At 36.7% G+C, this 27,111-nt stretch overlaps 1 protein-coding gene and 1 long non-coding RNA gene across 2 annotated transcripts in view; one reads left to right on the top strand and one right to left on the bottom strand.

The window, feature by feature from the left end:
• The window catches only part of LOC117997279 (LIM domain transcription factor LMO4), a 279,363-nt gene that overhangs the window by 204,792 nt on the left and 47,460 nt on the right, over positions 1–27,111 (bottom strand). The gene's annotated exons all lie outside the window — the stretch shown is intronic.
• On the top strand, positions 13,307–15,085 carry LOC138403023 (uncharacterized). The gene is made up of 3 exons (XR_011237325.1): positions 13,307–13,585; positions 14,045–14,198; positions 14,296–15,085. It is a non-coding gene; the product is annotated as an uncharacterized lncRNA (long non-coding RNA).

Raw genomic sequence — 27,111 nt, forward strand, 5'->3', positions numbered from 1 at the left:
TTTCGATTGTCAGTTGTTGGATTTGTAAAATATAGTGGTGATAATTATTTCGCAAACGCTACGAGGGTTCCAAACGTGCCCAAGACTGAGAAGAGCCCACAGCTAACTCAGCCGGGTATTCTTTTTATTATCACCACTTTACAAAATCATAAATTAAACTTATTAGAACTATCACAAAGCCGAGCAACTCATTCCCAAGCTTGCTTATCATTTAAATAATCCTTTACAATGTAATAGGATTTTTTAATTAGTTTACGTTTTATGAAAACTTTGAACTTATGACAGTCACTTTGAACTTATGACAGTCACTTTTTTTGTTAATTTATTTATGTTTTTATATACGTACAATAAATTTTCAAAAATATATTGATTATGCACTGTCATAATTTTAACTTCTCTAAATTTAGTTCTCAGCGACTCTCGTGGTCCCATACTATATATGGCTCGAACAGCCCTTTTCTGCAGCACAAAAATAGAATTTATATCAGCAGCATTACCCCATAATAATTCCGTGGTGCCATCTGAATCAGGGTTTCTACTGAAAACCAGCGCTGTATGTTTTTGTACTTGTGCAAGACAATATGCATTTATGCTGAGTAGGGACCTTTTTTTTTGGGTTGTGCCACACATGACATACTTTATTCCGGCGCTTCTTCTACTTGAGGTTTTTTGACTTTATTACTCAAGTATAAGAGGCGCTGGGATAACCTAACCAGTTGGTAACTGGTAATGTGTGGTACAGCTTTAAAAAATAAACGTTTTTTCTTTTCTTTCTTTTTCTTTTCTAATAATATGCCATATGACATAATGCTGTGAAAGTAACTAAAATATACTAGTCTCGCCGTTTCTATGTCTGTCAACTGGCGAATCTTTTTTACCGCATATGCAGCAGAACTGTCTGTTCGATAAGTTATTTATATGAGAGCCCCATTGAAGTTTCGCATCTAACGTTATTTCCAGAAAAATAGCGGTATCCACTAAATCTTATTTATCATAAAAGTAGCCTATGTCCTTCCCCGGGATGCAAGCTATTTTTGTACCAAATTTCATCAAAATTGGTTAAATGGATGAGCTGTGAAAAGCTAGCAGACAAACAGACGGACAGATAGACAGATACACTTTCGCATTTATAATATTAGTATGGATAAAAATAAATAAAATCGGTTTTTGATGTACAAGTAAGGTCCTTTTATATGATATCACACTTGGTTTACTAATCTTACTTGAAAGTTGAAAATACTAACTATTCGTTAATGAACACATTTTTATTTATTTTTCGTGATGTAACCACAAATTCATTGTTTCAGATTTTTCCCCTTACGTGTGTTATAACTGTTATTACCTACCTGCCAAATTTTATCATTCTAGGTCAGTGGGAAGTACCCTACAGGTTTCTTGACAGACACACTGACAGACTGACAGATAGACAGACAGACAGACAACAAACTGATCCTATAAGGGTTCCTTTTTCCTTTTGAGGTACGGAATCCTAATGATCTCTCTTTTTGCACTGCATTTAACCTGAATCCAAGAATTTCCGATCCGAAATAGTCGTAAGCAAGACTGTATCGTCACCTACCACCAGGTGAGATTGCAGTCAAGGGCTAACTTGTATCTGAATCAATATTATTATTATTATTTTATTACTTATAATAAAACTGTAACAGGTGAAATTCTGTACATTGAAGATATTTTGAAATTTTTTTTTTCGAGGGCACTCTATAATCGATACTGAACCCAAAACTGGAATTTTTTTCATTTTTGTCTGTCTGTCTGTCTGTCTGTCTGTATCACGGCCGCGCATCACGCTGAAACTACTTAATGGATTCCAATGAAACTTGGTACGATTTGACGTCATACTATAAGGATATAGGATATAGGATACTTTTTATCCCGAAATTCAGCATGGTTCCCTTAGGAGAGGGGTTGAAAGTTAAAATGTATACTGAGCTGTAATTCATTAACGCGTAGTCCGATTTCATTCATTCTTTTTTGTTAGAAACCATACATGTTAAAACTTCAAGTGCCAACTTCTCAACCATCATCATAATAATCACGGGTAGCTTTTGTACTTTTGGATTTCAATCAGCTGTTTTAGGAATAGTTGATGTTGAATTGATATTAAAGGTACGCTTAGAATAAACTATCTCTGGTTTAGGTACCAAGCAACGACTTCATAATTCAACTCGATATCCCAACTCTTCAACCCTGATGATGCAGGGTATTGCACTCCTAAGCCACTGTTGATTGTGAGATAATATTGTAGATGCCAAACATATATACCATTATTGAACTTTAAGTTCCAACTCTTCAATACTGATGCTGCAGGGTACTGCACTCCTATTCTATGGGTTTTAGGAACTGTTGTTGGTGAATTAATATTGTACCATTTACTATTGTACCAAACCACGACTACATGGTTGAACTCCGTTCACAAAAATCCACGCACTCCATCGAAATCCTATTCTATTCCAAACTTATTCGCCAGCGTGACAGGAGTGGAGAAGGCGGATAGGGACGTGTGAGGGGTGCAACGGATCAACGTGATTTTTTCCATCATCATCAGCCTGCGGTCGTCCACTGTTGGACATAGGCTTTCCCTAAAGAGCGCCACCACACCCGGTCCTCAGCCTTCCTCACCTAGCCACTTCCCGCCAGCCTCTGTATATCGTCGGTCCATCGTGCTGGAAGGCGTCCCACACTACGCTTACTTATACCTACGCGGTCTCCACTCAAGAACTTTCCGGCTCCAACGGCCATCACCTCTACGACAGGCATGACCTGCCTTCTTTTATCCCAGAAAATAAAAGAGTTCCCACGGGCTTTTAAAAACCTACATCCACGCGGACGAAGTCGCGGGCGTCAGCTAGTAAATAAATAAAAAAGTACTATTTGTACGAAGCGTTGCGTACTTTATTTGTAAGACGGACAGACAGACAGACAGACAGATAGACGGACAGACAGACAGACGGACAGACCGACAGACGAACAGACGGACCGACGGACGGGCAGACGGACCGATGGACGGACCGACAGACGCATGGACGGACGGACGGACTGACGGACGTACGGACGGACGGACGGACGGACGGACAGACGGACGGACGGACAGACGGACCGACAGACAGACAGACAGAGGGTTCCGTTTTTTCCTTCTGAGGTACGGAACCCTAAAAATACAAAGAAATACCACCAGGTAGGTACCTACCTACCTATATTATTATACATATACAGGTACCTTTTTAGGGTTCCGTACTTTATAAGGAAAAAAGGGACCCTTAGGATCACTTCGTTGTCTGTCTGTCTGTCCGTCTCTCCGTCTGTGTCGTATCTGTCACACAAACCTATAGGATACTTCCCGTTGACCCAGAATCATGAAATTTAGTAGGTACGTAGGTCTTAGAGCACAAGTAAAGGAATAAATCCGAAAACCATAGATTTGTGATTACAACTTACAAAAAAAAATTAAAGTGTGTTAATGAAAAAATAATTAGTATTTTCAATTTTCAATGTATAATAAGTATACCAAGTGGGGTATTATATGAAAGGGCTTTACTGTATTGTGTGTATTCTAAAACACATTTTTATTTATTTTTATGCATAATAGTTTTTGATTTATGGAGCAAAATGTCAAAAAAATACCTGAGTACGGAACCCTTGGTGCGCGAGCAACTCGCACTTGGCCGGTTTTTTAAAATTAGATAAAATAAATAACTAAACAAAGTTACTTACCTATTGTACTAGGACCACACGAGTAGATATCCCTACTAGGACCTCAACAACAAAGTCAGGTCAATAAACCAATGAATAAAATTGGTGTCCAAATTTCAAATTCCAGAGGTCAATGTACAAAATGCAATAAGTATTTGAAGGACTTATTGACTCTGCTCTGCTCAATCTTCTACACATTTGCATAGCCACTGAATAAAAATTAATTTTATAAAATCATTACGACTTTTGTTTTTGAAAACATATTAATAACAACAGTTGTCGTCATAGAAACCACAATATTACACGCGCAGCCGCGCGCCGCTGGGCTGGCCCTTCCCTCCGCCACCCGCGCGGTGTCTAATGTTTTGGGGTGAGAAGCATGATGATTTTAGCCGAACTCTAGCGCTTGAAAAGGGTTGAACAGTAGTTTGGGAAAAGTATTTTTGAGAAAATACTACTGAATTTAGGTTTGCAAAGTAAAGTTATTTCAACTAATGAATAAATAAACTATGTCTAATGATAATTTTTTTTAGAATTTTCCTATTCCTAATCTTATTTATTTACGCCCAAAGTTGACATAAATTTAGTGTTAAAATAGGAATCTTTTGAGGCTCGTAACTTTTAAATCAATATTTTTTTCAATGTTTTAGATATCATTGAACCTAGATAATGACGAGATAAATCGATATAATTCTTAGTTTTGTGCGTACAATATCGAATATTGTTGTATTTTCCCTCCTACGTTTGTATGAAGAAAGCACCGAACTGAGCTGCCTTAAGTGACATTTACCTATCATGGAATATTTCAAGCGAGTCCAATGTTTGGTCTTAGTAATTAAACTCAAGCTTTTACTATGTTAATGGAATTCAATTAAATGAAAATTACGCCCGTAGTTTCTTGTTGATACTAACTTGCGATTGGTTTCTTCCGCTGATGTTATAAATTTAAATGATGTTGCAGTAGCGAAGCTTCGATCGTAAAGATAGACTGCCTGTGTGATATTTGAGACTTTTTTTCATTAAAAAACAATTGTAAGTAAGTCGGTAATTAAAATCATGATCGAAAACAGATCTTACCGCGAGTTTACACTGACGAAACATTTACATAAAAACATGTTAAAAACTCTGCTTTCTGTTATTGTATCGAACTGCGTTTGCATTGTCGTTTCGTTGAAGAGGAACGTGTTTTACAATTTAATTAAGTGAAATCTGTCAAAGAATTTATCCGATTTTCTGCAATGCAAACAGAAATTATTCAACAAAACAAATTATGAAATTCGTCACATACGAAGATCTGTCCAATATTCACATGTTTAATGTTTTTCTCTCGGTCTCAAATGCAAACTCACGGTCAAAGGAAACTTCGATGTGTGACAAAGTTTACCATAATAGAATTTAATATTTTATTATCAATGGTTAACAAATAAACTATTAATAAACTTAAATCTAAAAAAAAAAACATTAAATTAAAACTAAAATAAATTAAATTAAATCTAAAACCTCGTCGAGACCACCGCAGCGAGGCATTGTACCCAAGATGCTGGCAGCATTGCCCCATTTTTGATGGCCAAACTAATTCTTTGACCAAGGTAGCTGCCAGCTCTCGGGTCCCCGGTTGACTCGATAACTCTTTTCGCAATTTCTTCAAAAAGAGCTCGAGCCCCCGGGCCCCACGGCCCCAAGGTCTCCACACCAAAAGGCACGAATACGAAGCTCCCATCGAGGTTTTCATATTTGCGCCTCTTGGCCTATTCGGCGCTGATGGCCGCTGCACCCGCCATAGAGGAGGTCGCCTGAATGTGGGATGCAGCTAAAGTGTCTACACAAGTTGCATCCCAAACAAGCGACCTGCCCATCTTCCACGGTACGAGCGTCATACCATCATGTCTCTTGCCATCGCTACGTGCCAAACCAATAGGTTCTAGTACAGCTGGCACATGGGCGGTGGCAAGGGACCTCCGGATGATGTCGTTAAGGGTACTATGGCGGGAGACGCGTCCAGCGCTTCTCGAACAGGAGAGCCCATGGTGGCCGAAGGCGTCAACGCAGTCACCGCAGTGGCAACGGTGAGGCTGGTTTATTGTGGCGCCAAGCCTAAGACCAATCAGAACAGAAAGTGTCGTATGGTCTAACATAGTGCCCAGGTTGGCAGAGGGAAGAGCATGTAGCCAGTAGCCGGACTCTTTTGCAGAGACAGCGAGAAGACGAGCACGGTCTTTTTTAGAATTTGCGTTTGCTAGTAAAGTGTCAAATGTCGTTTTGCAAATAATGTCGTCCCACTGTCTCTGGGAAGAAAGAGAAACCGGCACTTGGCTGGGACTATGCATGGACCATTCATTTCTTGCCTCTGTTAAGCCAGACACCTCTATGGAACCCAAAGAATTCCATATATAATATAATCTTGCCATAGAGAGTGTGTGTACTGTAAACAGAGGAAAGAAATGCTGGCAGCGAAACACTAGAAATTTTGCGAATTCCCAGACCTCCATACTTGATTGGAAGAGAAGCCTGGGACCATGCTTGATTACTTATTGGACAATTTAGAATACTAGTGAGAATATTTTTAACAAAAGCATCCAAATTGTCCAATAAAGTATTAAATTTCCAAAGTGGAGAACATCTTAGATAGTAAGTAAATTTTGGAACAAATAATAGTGTATTTACTTGCTTTATCTTAAATTAAACTACTTACTCTGGCATACAGCGAAAAAACATAATGTACCTATTCAGCCCTTGACTCCCTCCCGGATATGTTTAAACTATTAATAGGTATTATGATAAACTAAGATTGTGTGTGTGAATAGGTACACGACGAAATCCGTTCACGTTTATTCCAGATTCTATATAAAAAGTTGTACCGTTTATTCTTTTATTAATGTGTAATGTGTTTAACCACTACCTAATTAAGCTTCTAATTACGTACCACATCATATTCAAATTACCAACAAACGTAAAATTAATTGCGGCATCACATCTAAAACCCTCTTTGCGAAAATATGAATAAATTATGCTCTATTACTGAACATACTCAACCTATTAATTAGAGATTTCAGAAGCCAGCCAGATTTGAAAGCACTGCGATATCAAACGCTCTGCATGGAATCAGAGTCCTCTTATTGGCAGTGCGATCGACGTTCTCCCAATCAGCCCCATCAAAACTCAAGCTCATTACTCAAAATCAATTAGCGTTATTAGTGCGGCGCGTCTTCGTTAGCCCGTGATGGAGGGTAATTTATTGGCATCTCTTAATTAGGGATAAGTCTAATTGGAGGCTTAGTCGTAACGAGGCCCTCGAAATCTGACGTCCCGGCGAATAAATTGGTCGAGCTTCGTACGGCCTCCACGCACTCCAGCCGCTCTATTGCCGCCTGGATTGACGCTCCGAGCCAATTCTGTACTCTCGAACATCTTAGTTCATAAGATATTCCTATCAAATAGCTCAGATTATTTTAGGTCAATATTTAAAATCATATTAGATCGAATATCAACTTCAGGTATTCGCAATTAGCTATTTCCATTATTTTAAATTAAGTAGCTTAAACTCAATAACTTGAAGAGTCATCTAAATATAAAAGTTGAATAATAAACCCGACTACGATCGGCCCGGTAGGGACAGCAGTATAACATAGTCCGAAAGAGAAAAAAACCTTATTCGTCAAAATCGGCTCAGTAGTTTAGGTGCCACGGTGGAACACACATAAATACATGCATAGACTGCTAAAATCACAACCCTTCCTTTTTTTGTATGTTTCGCTGGCAATTTCTGTAGTTCACGTGGACAAAGTCGCTGGTATAATATAAAATAATAGAAAGAAATAAAGAAAGAAAAGACGTTTATTTATCTGATGTGTATAAGTAATAAGAGTAAAAGAGAGAGATAATAAACTTACGTTTTTGTAATCAGTAGGTAAAGCCTGATTTAAGTATGAGGTCGCAGCTAGTCCCGGGTACTCAATGTATTCAAAGATCTATTTGCGGACATTTTGCGGCCTGAAATATTATATACTTTGAGACTTTGAGCTTTGCTGGAACGTGCTGCGTTAAGCGATGCGGTCGACTCGGCCGTTCAAAGCGGTATAAGAAAAAAAGGAGCTGCAAATAAAAGAGTTCGGACAACGGCATGATCAAGTGCACCGAACGATGTAACGTGATATTTTGTAATGTGCTTTATTTTGCACCGCCCCGGCTCGGCCCGTCTGGCCGGCTATCTATAATTAGAATTAAATATTCGCACATCGTTGAAAAATTTGATATTTGGATATATCTTGGAGCGCTGATCTCTGTGAAGTCTGTAACAGCTACAATGCGCAATGGTAACTGTTGGAACTGGCTGTAAACTAAATTGTTTATATTTAAATATGTTCTTATTCTTATTTTTTCTAAGACATTTTTGTTTTACATTCGATGACATATTCACTCACTTCAAAATATATATCTCGAACAGGACGTCCAAGTTTTTCCTTTTACTGATTTTTCCCTATTAAATCAAAATATCCCAACAGTAACTATGCGTCTTCTAGAATTGTAATAAAAATAACTATTTGAAGGCGTTCAGGTGAAGAAAAAGGTAAGCTACGCGCTGCTGTTTTGTGACGTGCTACAGGCAGTTAAATGTTTTACAAATCGTACATACCTGTAGGAACACAAACGCGCGCGTTTAGTGTAAGGACCTACCATGCCGTTGTGGTTTCGTGTTTGATGAATCAGTAGAACGCCCTACTTACAAGTAACAAATTTGTAGGCAAGTATTGACTAACAAGTCGAGATGGCAATAGGGGTATGAGGCGGGGAACACCCCTCACACGCGAACGTCACCCGTGATCGCCCGCACCGGGTTAGCGCGGGGGCTATGCGCGGCGTTCCCACCACGATTTCCATCTCGACCTGTCGTGTACTATACTTACCTACTTGATTTCTGTGAAACCATTTTTCACAGTTTAATCGTCTTCCGATTTAATTAGGACTGTAACTAGCTAGCTAAATCTTTTGAGTTTTGATGTTTGTTATAAAGATGGTTTAGCGAAAATAGATAAAAAAGATTAAACCTAATGAGCTCTAGCTAAAAAGTTAACATAGGTAGGTATCTCGTAAAAGTATTGTACTATTCTAATCAAATAAATTATAAATTAAATTTATTAACTATGTTAATATTATTTTACCGAATAAATGTATGCTTTCCATTTTTGGCGAAAATTAAGATTAAGTATAATAATATTCTGTATATGTAGTAATTTATTTGAACCTGAATTTGCACTTTACCTAAGTATCTACTTAAGTTTTTAATCTAAATTTTTATCATACGAACTGAACACATAAAAATAATAATTGGAATATTAAAAATCGTCGCGCAATGTGAACACTAACCCTAATTACCTGAAGGCTTGGACAAACAACGCGCAATGTTAAACTGTGGCCCTACCGCGGTTGTTTGACAGCTACAATGTCACGATCGCAATCATCTCTGATTGGTAAATGCTCGCTCACTATTGGCCACAATGCATTGTTGCAACAAGAATCGCACAAATTCAGCCAATCAGAACAATTGAGATTGTAATAATTATTGATGCAGGTTTTAGACAATCGCCCTGCAGTAGACATTGGAATGATGTCTATGTCAAGAACATATTATTTCTTATTAATTATTAGATGGGTAAGAAGACGGTCTTCCAAAATTCGAAAAATCCACATCCCCTGCTAGTTTTAAGTTTGCTAATCCTTTTAAATTATTGATTTGACTATAGAAATAGGTACCTACTTACGTCAAATTACATCAAATGACGTCGCACATGTATTTCATACAAGCTCCCATTCTAAGCGAGCGTTTTGACGTTTAATAAAAAAGTTGCTAATTTGACTATGCAGTCATCATCTCTGTATGGTGCGCCAAAGCGATTGGGAACCGCTCAGTAGTGTGACGTTCACCTTAAAGTTTCTTGTATATAATGGTGGTATATAAATAAATAAATTGCGAAATTTATGTGTGGAGTGTGTAGTGTCCTCAAGGTAGAGTAATAGTTACATGGCATATGTATTGCATATTTGATTACATATTGTAATATTTTGTATTTAAAAAAAAGAGCAACTACTGAGTTTCTTGCCGGCTCTTCTCAGTAGAATCTTCATTCCGAACCGGTGGTAGATACTTATCATAAATGGCACCACGATGTACTCAGTATATGAAATAAATAAATTTAATTTAATTTCATTAACTAAATTACTAACAATTTAAGTACCTACACCCGTTCAGTCCTGCCGTGCTGCTGATGCCGTAACGCTTTGTGTATGTCCAGACCTTTACTTGCGGTAGTTAGACGGGAATAAATAACTGCTAATCTAAATTAAAGTAGTAGAACCAAAAACAGCAAAATACAATTAAAATGTATGGCAATAAGACGTACAATTTACTAGGTAGGTACGTCTTAGCGCGTTGTAGTATAATTAACGTAAAGATTAATTTATTATGGCTGTAGACTAGTTTATACAATCTGAGTAATGAGAAAGTAAGTAATGTACTTTAGATAGGACTAGCTTATGCCCGCGGCTTCGTCCGCGTGGACTACACAAATTTCAACCCCTATTTTACCCACTTAGGGGTTGAATTTTTAAAAATCCTTTCTTAGCGAATGTTTACGTCATAATAGATATGCGCATGCCAAATTTCAGCCCGATCCGTCCAGTGGTTTGAGCTGTGCGTTGATAGATCAGTCAGTCAGTCAATCCTTTTATAAAGATTAATTGGTCAACAGAACCACTTTGGCTAACATCACTACCCATATACCAAACCATATACAACTAATATTAAAAATTCAAAAGTGTATCTATCTGTCTGTCTGCTAGCTTTTCACGGCCCATCAGTTTAATTAATCTTGGCGGGTACAGAAGAGATAACTTGAATTTCAGGGACGCACATACACTACTTTTATCCAGGAAGATCAAAGAGTTCCCACGGGATTCTTAATAAAACTTAAATCCGCGTGGGTAAAGTTGTGGGCACCTAGTATGTCCTTCGATGGGATTCAAGCTATCTCTGCACCCGTCAATATAGGTCAAGAAAATGGGCCGGACAGTTAGACAGACAGGCACACTTTCGCATTTAAAATATTAGTATGGATTAAGAGGAGGTCACGGCCCGAGAGAAAAATTCGGCATTCGTAAAAGCCATAAAGATCACAGCGCTAATCCAAAAGGAGGCTTTCAAATAAGAGCAAAAGCGCAGCCTACGTGGGCCATACATTACCCTTTCTTAGGACGACGTCTCGGCGGACTAATGCCTACAATGTGTATTATAGCGTTTAATATAATAATAACGTAATGAAACGTCTCGCGCGAGGGGGGCGAGGGGGTGACGGAGGGAGGGGCGGGGTGGGGAACCGCGGGAACCGGTCTGTTGAGGTCATCGGCTGCGAGCCTTCCGCGACCAGAGTTACCAGCGTAGAAATGACTCCATTGCCCATTTATTTCATTATTCTAACTGCCTCGTTGGTCTAGTGGTTAGCAAGTTCGACTGCAGATGACGAAGTCCTGGGTTCGATTTCTATGGCCAAAAAATAGTTTAAGTATTGGGGTTTTCTGAAAATAAATTCTTCGTACTAGACCGGAGTTAGGAAGTTGGCGTTATTCCACCCTCGTGCCTCGGAGAGCACGTAAAGCTCTGTTTCCGGTGGTGTCAGATTTCCGTCCCATCGGACTATGAGAGTGAGGGAATAGAGAGAGCTCCTGTGTTTGCGCACACACTTGTGCACTATTATATCTCCCGCGCAGTTGGCTAATCAAATTGGCCGCCGTGGCCGAAATTCGATCGGTCCTCACGACCGAATTTCGGCCACAGCACTCATTATTATTAATTATTCTAACTAGTCGACTGTAGACTGTAGTGTAGAGGTAAGTGGGACAGTCCCATTAAGTTACCATTTTAGGATCATGTGAGCTTGCACGGTAAGTGGTACGAATATATTAGCGATATTGTCAGTATTTTGCATTTTTATAACCCACTTAGCACACTCGGTTGGCTAAATATGTATGATTAAATTTTAAAACATGATCAAGTGTTAGCATAATCGTTTTAATTTTAACTTCATTTGCGGATTTTTTTTTTCTTATTTCGGAGCATTTTATGCAAATCACCACACTGAGTATGAGATCATTTAGATGTTTTGTTTCAGCTTTTCATATTTAAGTATTTAAGGAATATTGCACACAACGAAATTTTTGTTGTAGTTTGTCATAGATAAAAACAAAGTACAAATGTAACATTTTCATAACATTACTCTAAATAAGTTTATAGCGGATCAAATTCAAATTCTAAGATTCTTTTTTCGAATTTTTAACAGTCTTTAATAAATGATCTGATGTTATTTTTTTATTAATAGGATTTAGGATACAACGTCATAAGTATAATTTTTATAAAAAATAAAATTTTAGGGTAGTTTTAATTTGTGTAATAACAACACCGCGAGATTTAAGGCACACTGACGCGCCGCCGCTCGCGCGTATGTTAATGCTCCATTAAGATTATACTAATTGAAAGCCAATAAATACAACGGCTATGAATATTAATTTTATTTGGCTTCGCGCAGTTACTTCCATCTTGAGTCTTGAAACCGGATGGATATTTCGCATGCATGAAATAACTGTTTGTCTTCAATAAGTAGGTAGGTAAGTATAATTATCTTCATAAGTACTTCCAAGATACATGGTGTGATATATGCCTACACCTAGGACTAAGTAGGTAATATTTTTTTTATACTGATACAGGTAAGCCCTTGACTGCAATCTCACCTGGTGGTAAGTGATGATGTAAGCTAAGATGGAAGCGGGCTAACCTGGAAGGAGTATCTATGGCAGTTTTTATTAAGCACATACACCTTTGCTTTCTACACGGCATCGTACTGGAACGCTAAATGCCATGGCAGCACGACTTTGCTTCCCACCAGACCAGATCAGAAATTTAGAAATTATAAAATTCCAAACCCCTGCCGGGAATCGAACCTAGCATAATACAACATAAGTTGTAATTGTTCAGTAATTGCAAGTACACTGAAAAAAAGAATCAACCAAACTAGTTTTGTTGCTTAAATTTTAAACAAACTTTAGTCGTTAATAAATAAACTTTGACTATTTATTACATAACTAGTTTAGTGTGTGTTCTCAAAGGCAGTTGGGTTAATGTAGTAGGTTAATAAGTTACAAAACGTTTGGTTACTAGTAACTGAAACAACGTAAACCAATTAGTTTTTCTATAGCAACAAAACCGATGTCTAATACATAACATAACTATTTGCTTATTATTTATTTAATATTTGATCATATTTTACAAAACGTGTACATTTAGTGAATTACCAAACTTTTGTAGACATTAAAAAGCTTAATAAATTTGATAATAACATGTTACTTTATTTATTATCTACAAAGGTTTTACAGGTGATACCCTATTTATTTTACTTATAACAACCGTACTAAATGCTGTATTAATATAGTCAAACTTTAATTACAAATAATCTAACAATTTCAAAAATAACAATCAAACTTTCTTTGATATTTTAGCCTGTACGTTGTCCTGTTTCAATTTTATTCAGTGATCAGTGAGTGTGTTTATTTGAAGTCAGCAAAAGGAGTGCCTCGTAATTAGTGTTTACACTATTGTTTCTACGGTGCGGTACGGTTTCTACAACAGGTGCCTAATGGTTTTCGTAAAAAAGTTGTACCGTACAGCGCCTGGCCGAATATTTAAGAACATGAGCGACTTCGCGGAGGCGGCAGTGTCTGACGAAGGCACAAAGCTGGCTGAGCCTGACAATATCAATCTTCTATGATATTATCATAGAAGATTATTTAAAGTCGTGGGGCCTCGAGATGTACATTCCGAAATTTAAAGGTATGTACGCTGGTAGTAAGTATATTCAAAGTAGGTAATAGGTAGTAGTATGGTGGTTGCATCATGCTTTTTTCTGCCCACACAAAAATTTAACTTAAAATAGTCCCGTCGTCGTGGGCTGCCCCTTTATCGACACCCTGATCCTGATTGTTGGAATATCTAGATCTAGACCTTCAAAGTAGGTGCATAAATCATAGTAGGGTATAATAAAGGACGGTTTATAAACTGTCTGTGTGCCAAATTTCATCGAAATTTTAGTGTACCTAGGCGTGATAGTGGAATGTGGAACTAACAAATATCCATACTTTCGCATTTTTAATACAAGTGATATTATATTTGTCCCGCCCGTTTTAAATGGTTTGATATGTACAGTGTTGCGTGTTTTTTATGTAGGTACCTACTTAGTGTGTATCAGCATTTAATCATTATTTCTGAATTATGTTTACAATTATATTCTAGAACATGGCATTGACTTTGAAACATTGTTAATGTTGGCCGAGGACAACAAAGGAACTGGTACCTATGATTGGACACAACAGCGAAACTGATAAAACAATTATCCACAGTTAAAAATATGCTAACAGATGCTTTTCCGTCAGACCAGCAAAGTGATGTAAGTACAATCTTCTTAGCATGTGCGAGTGTAGATTTAGCTCTCTGGTGTAGTCGTCCTTCTCTAAATAAATTAATTCTTTGTTTAATTTTTTCAGTGTCCTGTCCTGTGGATGAAAATATAGAAAAAGCAACTACAACAAAACCATACTTCAGATGATTTGGAGCTCCAGAAACAGAACAGATACAGAATGTGTATGTATAAATAAGTTTTGCAGGTAGGTAGGTAGGTACTTTAGTAAGGTTGAATTTTGATTTGTTTAATGCCAATTTAATGAAAACATATTTAATGAATAATGCATAATATTATATAATTGCTGTCAAATTACAAGTGAAGATACCTTCCTACTTAAAAAAGCTTGTGTAATTTCATTTATGATGATTAAAAATATTTTTGTTAATGGTAGAGTTATTTTTGAATGTATACAAATGACATCATAATATTATTAAATTTTTGTAGACTTGTTTTTATGACTGTAACTCAAATAACTGATTAATAATTAAGGTAAAATGCTATTTCGAAGCTATGTTATAAATAATACTGAAGCGGGTCAAACCATCCTAATAAAAAAATAGATATTTCATACAAGAAGCCACTGCTCATTGGAAAACGTATGAAACAGCCCTTTTTAATTCTGGAAAATCGTCTCATAGTAAAAGCTATGTTTATGTTTCATCTGTAAGTTTTATAGGTTTGTATTTTTAATTTTGATATTGAGATTGTCAATTTTGATTAAGTATACTCGTACCTACCTATGTATGTGAGACGAAAAATAAATAAGTAGAAAGTAATGTATAATTTTATTTCAAATCAGTAACTTTAGCCAATATTAATTAACCAAACTGTTTAGTTATAACTTATTACTAATAAGTAACAAACCTAGTAGAGTAATGGTACGGTTCATGAAATCTAGTTTGTAATAGTATCTTTATTCTTATTTTTTTGTAACAGATATAGTTTGTTGCTGAAATGTAAATGTTACGATGGGTTTGTTGGTTTTTGAACAAACAGACACAATATTGGTATAGGTTTACATTTTAGCTTGCAAATTATATCTACTGCAAAAAAATAAGTATGTAAATACTATAAGCTAGATTTCATTAACCATAATACCATTACTCAACTAGGTTTCTTATTTATAACTGAACAGTTCCCTACCATTACTCAACTAATTTAGTTACGTATTACTAAACAGTTTGGTAACTACTAACACACCAAGATATCTTAATAACAATCACACTGTTCACATATCAGTAACAATAAAAAATAGTAATCCGTTGACAAAGTGTTTTGTAACCAAATGCACACCATTAGGCTACCAGTAGGTAAACAGTTTGTTAAATTGATACAAAACATTTAACATATTAACAACATATCGACTTGTTAATAACAAACGCACAGTAAAGGTACCAGTAGGGCGCAGGTTGCTTAAAAGATACAAAATCGAAAAGTACTTAACAAGAAGATGGAGTGTTATGCGTTCGTAAACTGGTTGCTTAAAAACAGTAAAACAGTTCAATTAACTTCAACAAAATAACTTTAGCAACTAGTACCTCAACTCAAATAGCAAAAGTCAGTTTTGTAGCTAGTAAAACATAGTTTGCAAGTCACTTTTTTTGTGTAAACAGTAACCAAAGTTTTTGTAACTGTATACAAAACATTTCTTTCAGTGTAGGTACCTAAGTATTTTTATTTGCCAATATAGAGATCGAGGGGAATAAAAAAAGAAAAACACTCATTGTTTTGGCTCACTGACTCATTGGCTGGGCGATTGGGTCTAAAGGTTACACGCATTTCAAAAATCTCTACAGAAAATATAGGTACCTACCTAAATTAGAAATTCACTTTCAGCTCTACGTTAGCGCGTAGCTAAGCGTGGGTTTGTCTAATGTTTTAGTTAGGAGATTATCATTCATCCTTTTGTATTTTTCGTTTGCAGAGCTTTGAAAATTAATAGGAAGCTGCTGTATTAAGCATTGGCGAACGCAACACTGCATGCCATCTCCGGCGAGCGTGACGGCTCGATGTTCCCGTCAATCCCGCTCAGCCGTCGATTACGCAGGACAAATCAATTACCGCTCGCATTCCACCGGCAGCCGACCGACGAATTCTCTGTCATGATCCTATCGCCTACTGATGACCTCTCGTCGGCTGCGGCGTCAATCTGCGGAATGCAGGACATTGCGCCACAAGCCGCCCGATCCGAACCCTAGATTGGCAGCCCGAGCGCAATGGAAGACGTGCTTCAATCAACAGACCGTGAATTCCTTACATTCAACCAAACATATACACGTCAGAGAAACGTAATGCACCTCAAGTATGGCTCAGATTTGACCACGTCAAGAATTTCGTGTTCAAATCCTGAGCCGGAATGTTATCAGTGCTTTGCATCGGCACTCCGCATCAAACATGTCAGACTACATTTCTACGTTTGTTAACTGTTAATCTTAACTACATTTATTAATGCATTGTACTGTGTTATTCTCGAAGATACGTCACGTATAGTATCGCTGTACGTTTAATTAATCTGATTGGATAAGAGTTACTGATACCACGAGTAATTACAGCTTTGTTTGCGTTAGCGCAAACCGGATAAAAATAGCTTTAGGAAGACGTATAGAGTTGTAGGAACAACTTTATTTTAAGCGCTCGTTACAAAGAAATTGTGTTGTAATGAATAACATAGAAGTTCTATGCGACAGCCTATTTTATGGGCCCTGTTAACTAGCTCTCAGATTCCTAGGATTTTGATACAGTTTTTTACTTTGAAACAGACCATATTTACAGCTCTAAAAGCAGTGATAGCCCAGTGGTGAAGACGTCAGTCTCCTCAAGCCCGGGAACGCACCACTAACCTTTCGGAGTTATGTTGAACAGTCACTGCTACAGTGCTTTCTTGTGGCTTTTGCAGCAAGTTTTTTTAAGCTATTGAGTATCACTTGCTGTAACGGCGAAGGAAAACATCTTGAGAAAACGTGCATGCCTGTGGTTCGTTTTCAAAGATGTGTGGAGTCAGCCAATCTACACTTAGCCAGCGTGGTAGACTATGGCCAAAACATTTTCATTGTGAGAGAAGCCTCATGTTCAGTAGTGATCAGTAGTGAGTTCATTAAAATCAAGTTCAATAAATGTGTAAAATCATTATCATGACGCCATCATTAACATGAAACCATCGCAGGCCAACTACTGAGCACAGATCTCCTCTCAGAACGAAAAGGGCTTAGGCCACAATCTGCAATGCTGGCCCAGTGCGGATTGGCAGACTTCACACACTTTTGAGAACATTATGAAGAACTCGAATTTTGGCAAATATTACATTTGAATTTTGTGGTAAACATTGCACAAACTTGCGTAGTTACCGTGTAATATTTTGTATACATCGTCGCAACCGCATTTCGTCATAGAAGAGGTACCTTCAGGTCAATGTCGGTGCTCGCGGTTTGCTTTCATGGAGCCGTCAGGTCAAGTAACTGCTAATTATTTTTCGGCCGCCGTTGCGAAATAAATGTGGTTTAGTGGTCATGATCTATTTTGAATTATAATCGCGTGGTTAAAGATGATTAAGAAGCTCCAGTTTCTCACCTACAATAGTAGGAATGTGTATTCGAATCAGTGGTTATGAAGACAAAGAGGAACTTGATGCTATGTACCTACTGAGCAATATGTACCTACCTACCATATATCATAATTTGCAATAAATTTATTTGGAAATAAATAAAATAAAATAATTGGGTCCTGTTTCACAATCGCCAAATAATTATTTTTCTAAATATATAGAATGGAAAGCTGACTGACTGACTGACTGATCTATCAACGCACAGCCTAGCCAGCCTATCTATTAGTCTAGATAATCTAAATAAACTATAATAAGATTGGATTGGTATTAACATAAATTTTTCACTACGTCTTCTCTACATCGTACCTAGGACTCTATAAGACCGCAATAGGTAATATTCTGCCTACGATCAAATATATACAGTTTTGACAACTAAACAAAATGGTGACGTCAACAGAATATACAGGTTGTAACCAGAACGTTAGCAAAAACGTTATTGTTATACTACCTAAACACAACCTAATACCAATAACCATTTGCCTCATTTTGTAGTTTTAGTGATTTAGTTTTTTCAAACCCGCAATGTATAGCGTGCAAAACCCAACGCCCCATCTACGACGTGGCATTGACTCCGAATGGCCTACTTACGCAACATTCGTTGACCTCTAGCGTAAGTCAGATGTTTTATTTGCAATATATCGTGTACTTATACAAAATATAGGATTTTTTAAATATTTTTCGCGTTTTGTTTTGTGGTTTTTGTGGTATGGTGTCAGTAATCATCAGTACTATCACCTGTCTTCAGTTTTGCTAGCGTTCTGGTAACACCCTTATCCATCCATACTAATATTATAAATGCGAAAGTGTGTCTGTCTGTCTGTCTACTAGCTTTTCACGGCCCATCTGTTCAACCGATTTTGATGAAATTTAGTACAGAGATAGCATGCATCCCGGGGAAGGACATAGGCTACTCTTTATCCCGGAAAATCAAAGAGTTCCCACGAGATTTTCCAAAACCGAATTCCACGCGGACGAAGTCGCGGGCATCATTTTATTGTTACCTACTATAACAATATAAGTTCGTAGTGAAACCGTCAAAGTAGGTAAGTACAGTCTCACATTTGTTTGAAGGAACAGACTCTATCAAGCAAATAGTGTTGAATATCGCAGCAAGCGCCCACGCAGCGTCCTTTCCACTTTATGTTAATCGAAGAGTCATGTTCAAGTCGAAATATAGTATTAGGTATGACTGTATAGCGACGCACAGAAACACATTAAGTACATTAACCACAAGCAATTTTCACGTTTACGACTTTAAATTGACACATCGTAAACACACTTTATGGCAATGCTATTACCTTATTTGCAGTTAAGATAATTGTTTTCCATATTAAATTGCGTGAATAATTGTTTCTATATTGATAAGAAACTAAACTGTTCAGTAAAAATTTATAGACAGACAGTTCTTTGCACACTCGATTTCAGGATATAATCATGCTTTTGACTGCTACCCAAATATAGCAGATGATGATGCTAAGGTGGAGTACGCCTGCCTAGAATGCCTATTTTCTCTTTTTTAAAGTTAAAGTAAATATAAATATTTAGGGGCACCCATACAACAGACATGATTTTTTTAACGTTTTTATAGATAATGGTACGGAACAATCTAGAATCTAGGCGGCCTGTACCCGGACTTTTTCTAACGTTAGTAATTAAATGAGAGAAAGCATTGATTTCTAAAGTAAATTCCTGCTGAAATGTAGACGGTGACACGCCGCTGTTTTTATCAATTCTATTGAATTTTATTAATAACTAGGCAGATCCTACAGTACTTACATACCTAAGAGACACTTATTTCTCAAACATTGGTTATTTTTTACCTATCCAACTAGTTACTTTAAAAAAGGTTATGAGTTCGACAATCGACATGCATTCGCTCTATAGGTACCCGTGTATCTTCTCTCCCAGTTATCAATTTCTTACATTTTAAGTAGGTATAATCAACATCCCGTTACAAACACAACGAACAGAACATTGAGTTTCCTCAAGTAAAATCCTTTTCGAGTCGCCATTATCTTGACAATTTCTCCTACGCACACACCTACTCGATCAATGCCTGCCTCAAGATTGGAAAACGCAAACATCCTGTATTGTAAATGTTAAGTAAATTGAATGGTGGTCATATACATGGGGCAAATTCCATAGATATTACGCACTTTATTAATGGCATTTTTATCCCGAATATTTCAAGGTAATTTTTGAAACATATAGAAAAGGAAAGACGTTTAGATCATCTATAGATCCACAGATTAATACAAAACTGAATACTTTTTATTTGCAGTTTATTTGCCAAATTCATACGGTTCGATAAGGTGATGCAGGTGATGACCGTACTTGAAACACATAAGCACTTATAATGAAGAAACGCACCATAGAACTAGGAGGCATTCTCAATAAATTACGTTTCGAATCAACATCTTATTTGGGCGTCTCTTTATTACATGGCGACCCTGCCAGTCGGTGCCTCCACCATGCGCGTGCACGGGCTGGGCACTGGAGAATATGAGATTTGAAAATTGAGATTTTTTTAAAATGGTCGATATATATCACGTTTAGAATCAACAACTTCATAATTTGGGCGTCGTTACAGGATAGGATTCCTCATTATATCTACCTGTGAGATTAAGTAATTTCTTAATGAGATTGAATGAGAGAAATATCAAAATTTATGGATTTTAGCAAGCAATTTTAATTTAGAATTATAATAAAAGTTAAATTATGGTACAAAAAAACCGGCCAAGTGCGAGTCAGGGTCGCGCAATGAGGGTCCCGTACTACAGTCGTATTTTTTCGACATTTTGCAGGATAATTCAAAAACTATGATAGATAAAAATAAATAAAAATCTGTTTTAGAATGCACAGGTGAAGACCTTTCATATGATATCCCACTTGATATAGTTATCTTACTTAGAAAATTTAAAATGCTAATTATTATGTTCATGACCACAAATTATTTTTTTTTGTGTGGTGTAACCACAAATTCACGTTTTTCAGATTTTTCCCCAAATGTCAGCTATAAGATCTACCTACCTGCCAAATTTCATGGTTCTAGGTCAACAGGAAGTACCCTGTAGGTTTCTTGACAGGCCGACAGACAGACAGACAGACAGACAAACAAACAGACAACAAAGTGATCCTATAAGGGTTCCGTTTTTCCTTTTGAGGTACGGAACCCTAGAAACATGCTTCAGATGTTTTTCCGAGCTATAATTTAACTTTTTGCATAATTGAAATCGATCAAAATTCCAGTTATTCTGCGTATCTAAGTCCCGAGCGCGTGAGAACAGCCCTCTAAGGAAACTAATTACAGACTCCGGCTGGGTCTTCAGTTAATTAGAGCCTGAGTGGCGCAACCCTCCTAATTAAAAGACCCTTGAGATGATCTCCTTACGCTTATCTCGTCTGCTTTGTTTCAATTGTTAAATAATAACTATTCTTAGCTTAGCACTAATTTTTCAATTTCAAGATAAACTTTAACTGACGAATATAGTTTTAGCGTTTAGACTACCGTGAGTGATTTCCATTCTAAATAATATCTGTCCCGGCTTTACTCACGTGTGTAGTCGACGTTAGCCCGACTAGTTTCGAACCCATACGGGGTCCTTTTTCAAGGGAGTCCGTTCGCGCACGCGCCGCGGTTTTGACTGCGGGACGCGCGTGCCGCTGCCCGTAGAGCCCGTTGTGAGTAAAGCCGGGACAGATATTATTTAGAAAGAATATAGTTGTTCATATTACCTCAGTTTCTCGGATAAAAAATATTTGAAGATTATAAAATAGTTAAACAAGTAAATCGACCAAATAAGTACCTGCCTAGTCAGTTACCTTTTTTTAGGGTTCCGTACCTCAAAAGGAAAAAATTATAGGATCACTTCGTCGTCTATCTGTCCGTCTGACCATCGTATCTGTCAAGAAAACCTATAGGGTACTTCTCGTTGACCTAGAATCATGATATATGAGAGTATCATGATATGAGAGTATAGCACAAGTAAGGGCATAAATCCGAAAACTGTGTATTTGTGGTTACATCACAAAAATAAATTAAAATGTATTTTCAATTTTCAAAGTAAGATAACTATACTAAGTGAAGTATCATATGAAAGGACTTTACCTGTACATTCTTAAACACATTTTTATTTATTTTTATGCATAATAATTTTGATTTATCGTGCAAAATGTCGAAAAAAATACCTGAGTACGGAACCCTCGGTGCGCAAGTCTGACTCGCGCATGGCCGGTTTTTGTCTCATATGCTACTTGTACAATACGCTACAACTTTTGTGGTATTTTTAATGCAAAAAGCTACGAATTAGGGAGGAATTTGGGACTCATTGAAAATTATTTATCTTATAGGTAGTAAAGATTTACCTATATAATATCGTAATGTAACCACTAGGTATTATTTCTTCGTTAAAAGCTTAATATTGATATTTTGCCTTATAAAGATTCTTCAAGGTATAAACTATAAATAAATAACACACACGTCATGATAAATAAAGAAATCACTTGCTCTATATTCTGTAATAAACACCTTAAATAAAATAATAAACTATTTCATAGAATTTATTTTAATAAATCTCCAACTAATCCGATCCCTTTATAAGCATAGTTTGCTTATTATACCAAACCTTATATGGCAGTTTTTACATGCAATTGCCTTTTGACCTTCGCGGACCGTTATGGATAAACCAGTAGCACATAGGTACATTTAACCATTTAGGGTTAGCGACTGTTAGCAGATATTAGTAATAATGATCATGAACAATATGATTATGAACAACTACCTTACGCTAGAGACTTCGTCCGCGTGGACTAAATAAATTTCAAACCCCCATTTAACCCACTTAGGGGTGGAATTCCGAAAAACCCTTAGTGGATACCTACTCTTTACAAAGACTACAAGGGATATCTATATATTATTATGTAATACTAATATCTATATAAGTTGAAAATAATTTGGATTTAATGGTCTCGCTACGCTCTACATAATATGGATAAAATGGGTAGGGATAATGGATACCTACGGATAAAACTTTATTTTACACTTAATAACTTAGGTGAATGTTACCTAATGGGTTCAAAATAGACATTTTGCTGACGGAATAGTGAAGTCCTTATTTTTTTGCGTTTTGCATAGTTCGAGTTAATAAAATGTTTGCTATTTGGCGCGTAGGTAGGTATTACAGGTCTAAGCGCGTGAGAACAGCTCTCCAAGGAAACTAATTAGTGAATGCGGGCTAGGTCTTCAGTTAATTAGAGACTAAGTGGCTCTACCCTCCTAATAAATAGACCCTCTAGATGAGCGCCTTATGCTTACCTAGCCTGTTCTAAACAATTGAAACAAACAATTGTTGAAATTGTGATGAATAGAGTTCTATAAGTACTACACTCTATGCATTTCGTGCACTTAGTCACTTTTTAAAACTTAAAATTCAATAACTTTTCCGAATAAAAGAAAACCGGCCAAGTGCGAGTCAGGCTTGCGCACCGAGGTACCTACCCGTATTACAGTCGTATTTTTTCTACATTTTGCACGATAAATCAAAAACTGTTATGTATGTATAAAAATAAATAAAAATCTGTTTTAGAATGTAGAGACAGAAAGGCAGACAGACAAACGGACGGACGGACGCCGCACCGCATCGCAGCGCACCGCACCGCACCGCAGCACACCGCACCGTATCCGTACCATAGTTCAAGATATTTTAACATTTTTAACGCCATCTATATGAGATTTAGTAATTTTTTTTGTTGTACATTTTTTAGGGTTCCGTACCTCAAAAGGAAAAACGGAACCCTTATAGGATCACTTTGTTGTCTGTCAGTGTGTCTGTTTGTCGGTCTGTCAAGAAACTTACAGGGTACTTTGGCAGGTAGGTAGATCTTATAGCTGACATTTGGGGAAAAATCTGAAAACCGTAAATTTGTGGTTACATCACACAAAAAAAATTTAATTTTGGTCATGAACTAATAATTAGTATTTTCAATTTTTTAAGTAAGATAACTAGGTACATATCAAGTGGGGTATCATATGAAAAATCTTCACCTGTGCATTCTAAAAAATTCAAAATGTCGAAAAAATACGACTAAATAAAATAAAAAGTAAAGTCAATTTTTAACCGACTTCAAAAAAAGGAGGAGGTTCTCAATTCGTCGGAATCTTTTTTTTTTTTTTTTTTTTTTTATGTATGTTCCCCGATTACTCGAAAACGCCTGGACCGATTTTGAAAAATTTTTTTTTTGTTTGAAAGGGTATACTTCAAAGTTGGTCCCATTTCAATTTGGTGAAGATCTGATGAACATCTTCGAAGATAGATACTGAAACTCCTTAACGAATAAGAGTAAATTGCTCGCGATCAGTGTAATAGCTTAGTAAACAGTAGATTTTTAACCAGTCATAGCATAATTCCATGGGGCCACTAAAAATTGTGAAATAAAAATTTTTACAAAAAAAATAAAAACCGACTTCGTTACACAAACACTAAAAATTGAAAAATAATTTAATTTATTACCGAATATATTATGTATACAAGAGTTAATATAGTTCCATAATAATATTTTTTGGGGTCGGTGCCAATGAGGTGCCATTGTGGAGTCCCATAAAAATATGAAGTCTAGACGATTCGCGCAGCTAAAGCTAATTGGCACCGGCACCAAAAAGTATTATTATGGAACTATATTAACTCTTGTATACATAATATATTCGGTAATAAATTAAATTATTTTTCAATTTTTAGTGTTTGTGTAACGAAGTCGGTTTTTATTTTTTTTGTAAAAAAATTTTATTACTGGAATTTAACAGCAATCAGCACTTTACGGTAGATAATATACCTACAGTTGCTGTAACATCATTGCATTCGGTCAGCTGTCGCAATTTGTCGTGAGTAAGTATGTAATCAATAATAAATTAATCTTCCCGCAATTAAATACAGGGTGAACGTTAAATTGGATGGCTCCATATTTGCCGCCAACATGTTATTACCACAAGCTGCCAACTCTACAGAAAATCGGGACAAAATGTAATAATTTAACTTAAATAAAACTTAAAGCTAGCCTTATCTAATTACTATATAAATCATGCCCGCGTGGAATGATGCCAAGAATACTGGCTGCATTTCCGCGCTGGACAGCCAGGCTGATCCGTTGCGCAAAAAATGAGCCCTTCAATGGTGACTGAAGTGCAAAATTAACTTAAATTAGCCTAATGTTAATGTCAAACGAATATTAAACATTGAGAATCTACGCTACTTTTTAACCCTGAAAATCAAAGAGTTCCCGCAGAATCTTTAAAAATCTAAATCCATGCAAACAAAGTCGCGGGCATCAGCTGGTAAATAATATTTTTTACTAGGTGAACTCTTTTATTTTCCAGGTTAAAAAGTAGCCCTATGTCCTTCCCCGGGATGTAAGCTAACTCTGTACCAAATTTCATGAAAATCAATTAAACCGTTGCGCCAGCATAGACAGAGAGACAGACAGACACACTTTCGCATTTATAATATTAAGTACCTATTCTAGGTTATCCACACACTCATCATCATCATACCTAATCTTCGACATACTTAATCAAATCAAAAACTTTGCTTTATCCGATAATAATTATGTAGCGTCCCAATGCAGCTACATCAATAAACAAAATACACTAAACAAAAAACGAGCTAAGTACCAACTCTCAAAACAATAATACCCCCGACGAGGGTGGTCAGGAATCTTTATTAAAATCTCGAGCGAGTAATAAAAGTACAGTTAAATGCAGAGAACTCTGATGAAAATATTAATTAATGTTTGAGAAAGCCAAAGGGAAACATGTTGCTAATTAAATGGCGATATCGCATAAAACGTAATTAGAGGCCGGGTACATTCATTTCTCACGGACGATGCCCCGCGCCGGGTCCCGCCGCTCGCAGGCCCGTGCGGTACCGTGGGCACTGATGGGCAGGGTGACAAGATTTAGCACGATCCTGCCATTTTAGCAGAATAGTTCCCTAATTTAACGGTGGTCTCTCTCCGTTTCAAGTTACATATAAACGTAGTTTCGTTCACATTTGAAAATTAACCAATCAAAGTTGTTGTAATTTTTGTAGACACGTTCTAGAATCTAACTGCAAACATAGAGTTTGATTGGTCAGTATTCAAATGAGAGCCGAACTACGTTTGTTTGGAGCGCACTACGAATAAAACCCTCAACAGACTAGCTTATGCCAGCGACTTCATCCGCGTAGACTATATCACAGAATATATAGTACTACGTACAAACCCCCGTTTTACCCCTTTAGAGCTAATTTTCAAAAATTATTTCTTAGGGGATGTCTACGTCATAATACCTCTCTGCGTGCCAAATTTCAGCTCGATGCATCCAGTAGTTTGAGCTGTGCGTTGATAGATCAATCAGTCAGATGTATGTTCCCCGATTACTCGAAAACGCCTGGACCGATTTTGAAAATTCTTTTTTTGTTTGAAAGGGTATACTTCAAAGTTGGTCCCATTTCAATTTGGTGAAGATCTGATGAACATCTTCGAAGATAGATACTGGAACTCCTCAACGGATAAGAGTAAATTGCTCGCGATCAGTGTAATAGCTTAGTAAACAATAGATTTTTAACCAGTCATAGCATAATTCCATGGGGCCACTAAAAATTGTGAAATAAAAAAATTTTACAAAAAAAATAAAAACCGACTTCGTTACACAAACACTAAAAATTGAAAAATAATTTAATTTATTACCGAATATATTATGTATACAAGAGTTAATATAGTTCCATAATAATATTTTTTGGGGTCGGTGCCAATGAGGTGCCATTGTGGAGTCCCATAAAAATATGAAGTCTAGACGATTCGCGCAGCTAAAGCTAATTGGCACCGGCACCAAAAAGTATTATTATGGAACTATATTAACTCTTGTATACATAATATATTCGGTAATAAATTAAATTATTTTTCAATTTTTAGTGTTTGTGTAACGAAGTCGGTTTTTTTTTTTTTGTAATTTTTTTTTTATATTTATAGATATTGTTGCAGGTTGGAAAAAACTGGCCGTTTTAAAATTAGGAATGAAAATACAAGTTACTTTGTTAGTATAATTTTAGAGCTTCCTCAAAAAAAATTGAATAAGTCTCAACAGTTTTTATTCTATCGGTTAGCAGGATCATCAATTTAAATCTGCACACTTACATTGGGTTCATGGACAGATCTGACTCGAAAATATTCACGCAAGCAATGGAGTGGTTGTACCTAAGATGTACCAACACGAAAACAGGTTAAATGCAGTGTTCCTAACTTGCAAGTTCAAATTGATTAAGA

This window comes from Maniola hyperantus, chromosome 1 (genome assembly GCF_902806685.2).
Source record: "Maniola hyperantus chromosome 1, iAphHyp1.2, whole genome shotgun sequence".
In the NCBI taxonomy this organism is placed as follows: Eukaryota; Metazoa; Arthropoda; class Insecta; order Lepidoptera; family Nymphalidae; genus Maniola; species Maniola hyperantus.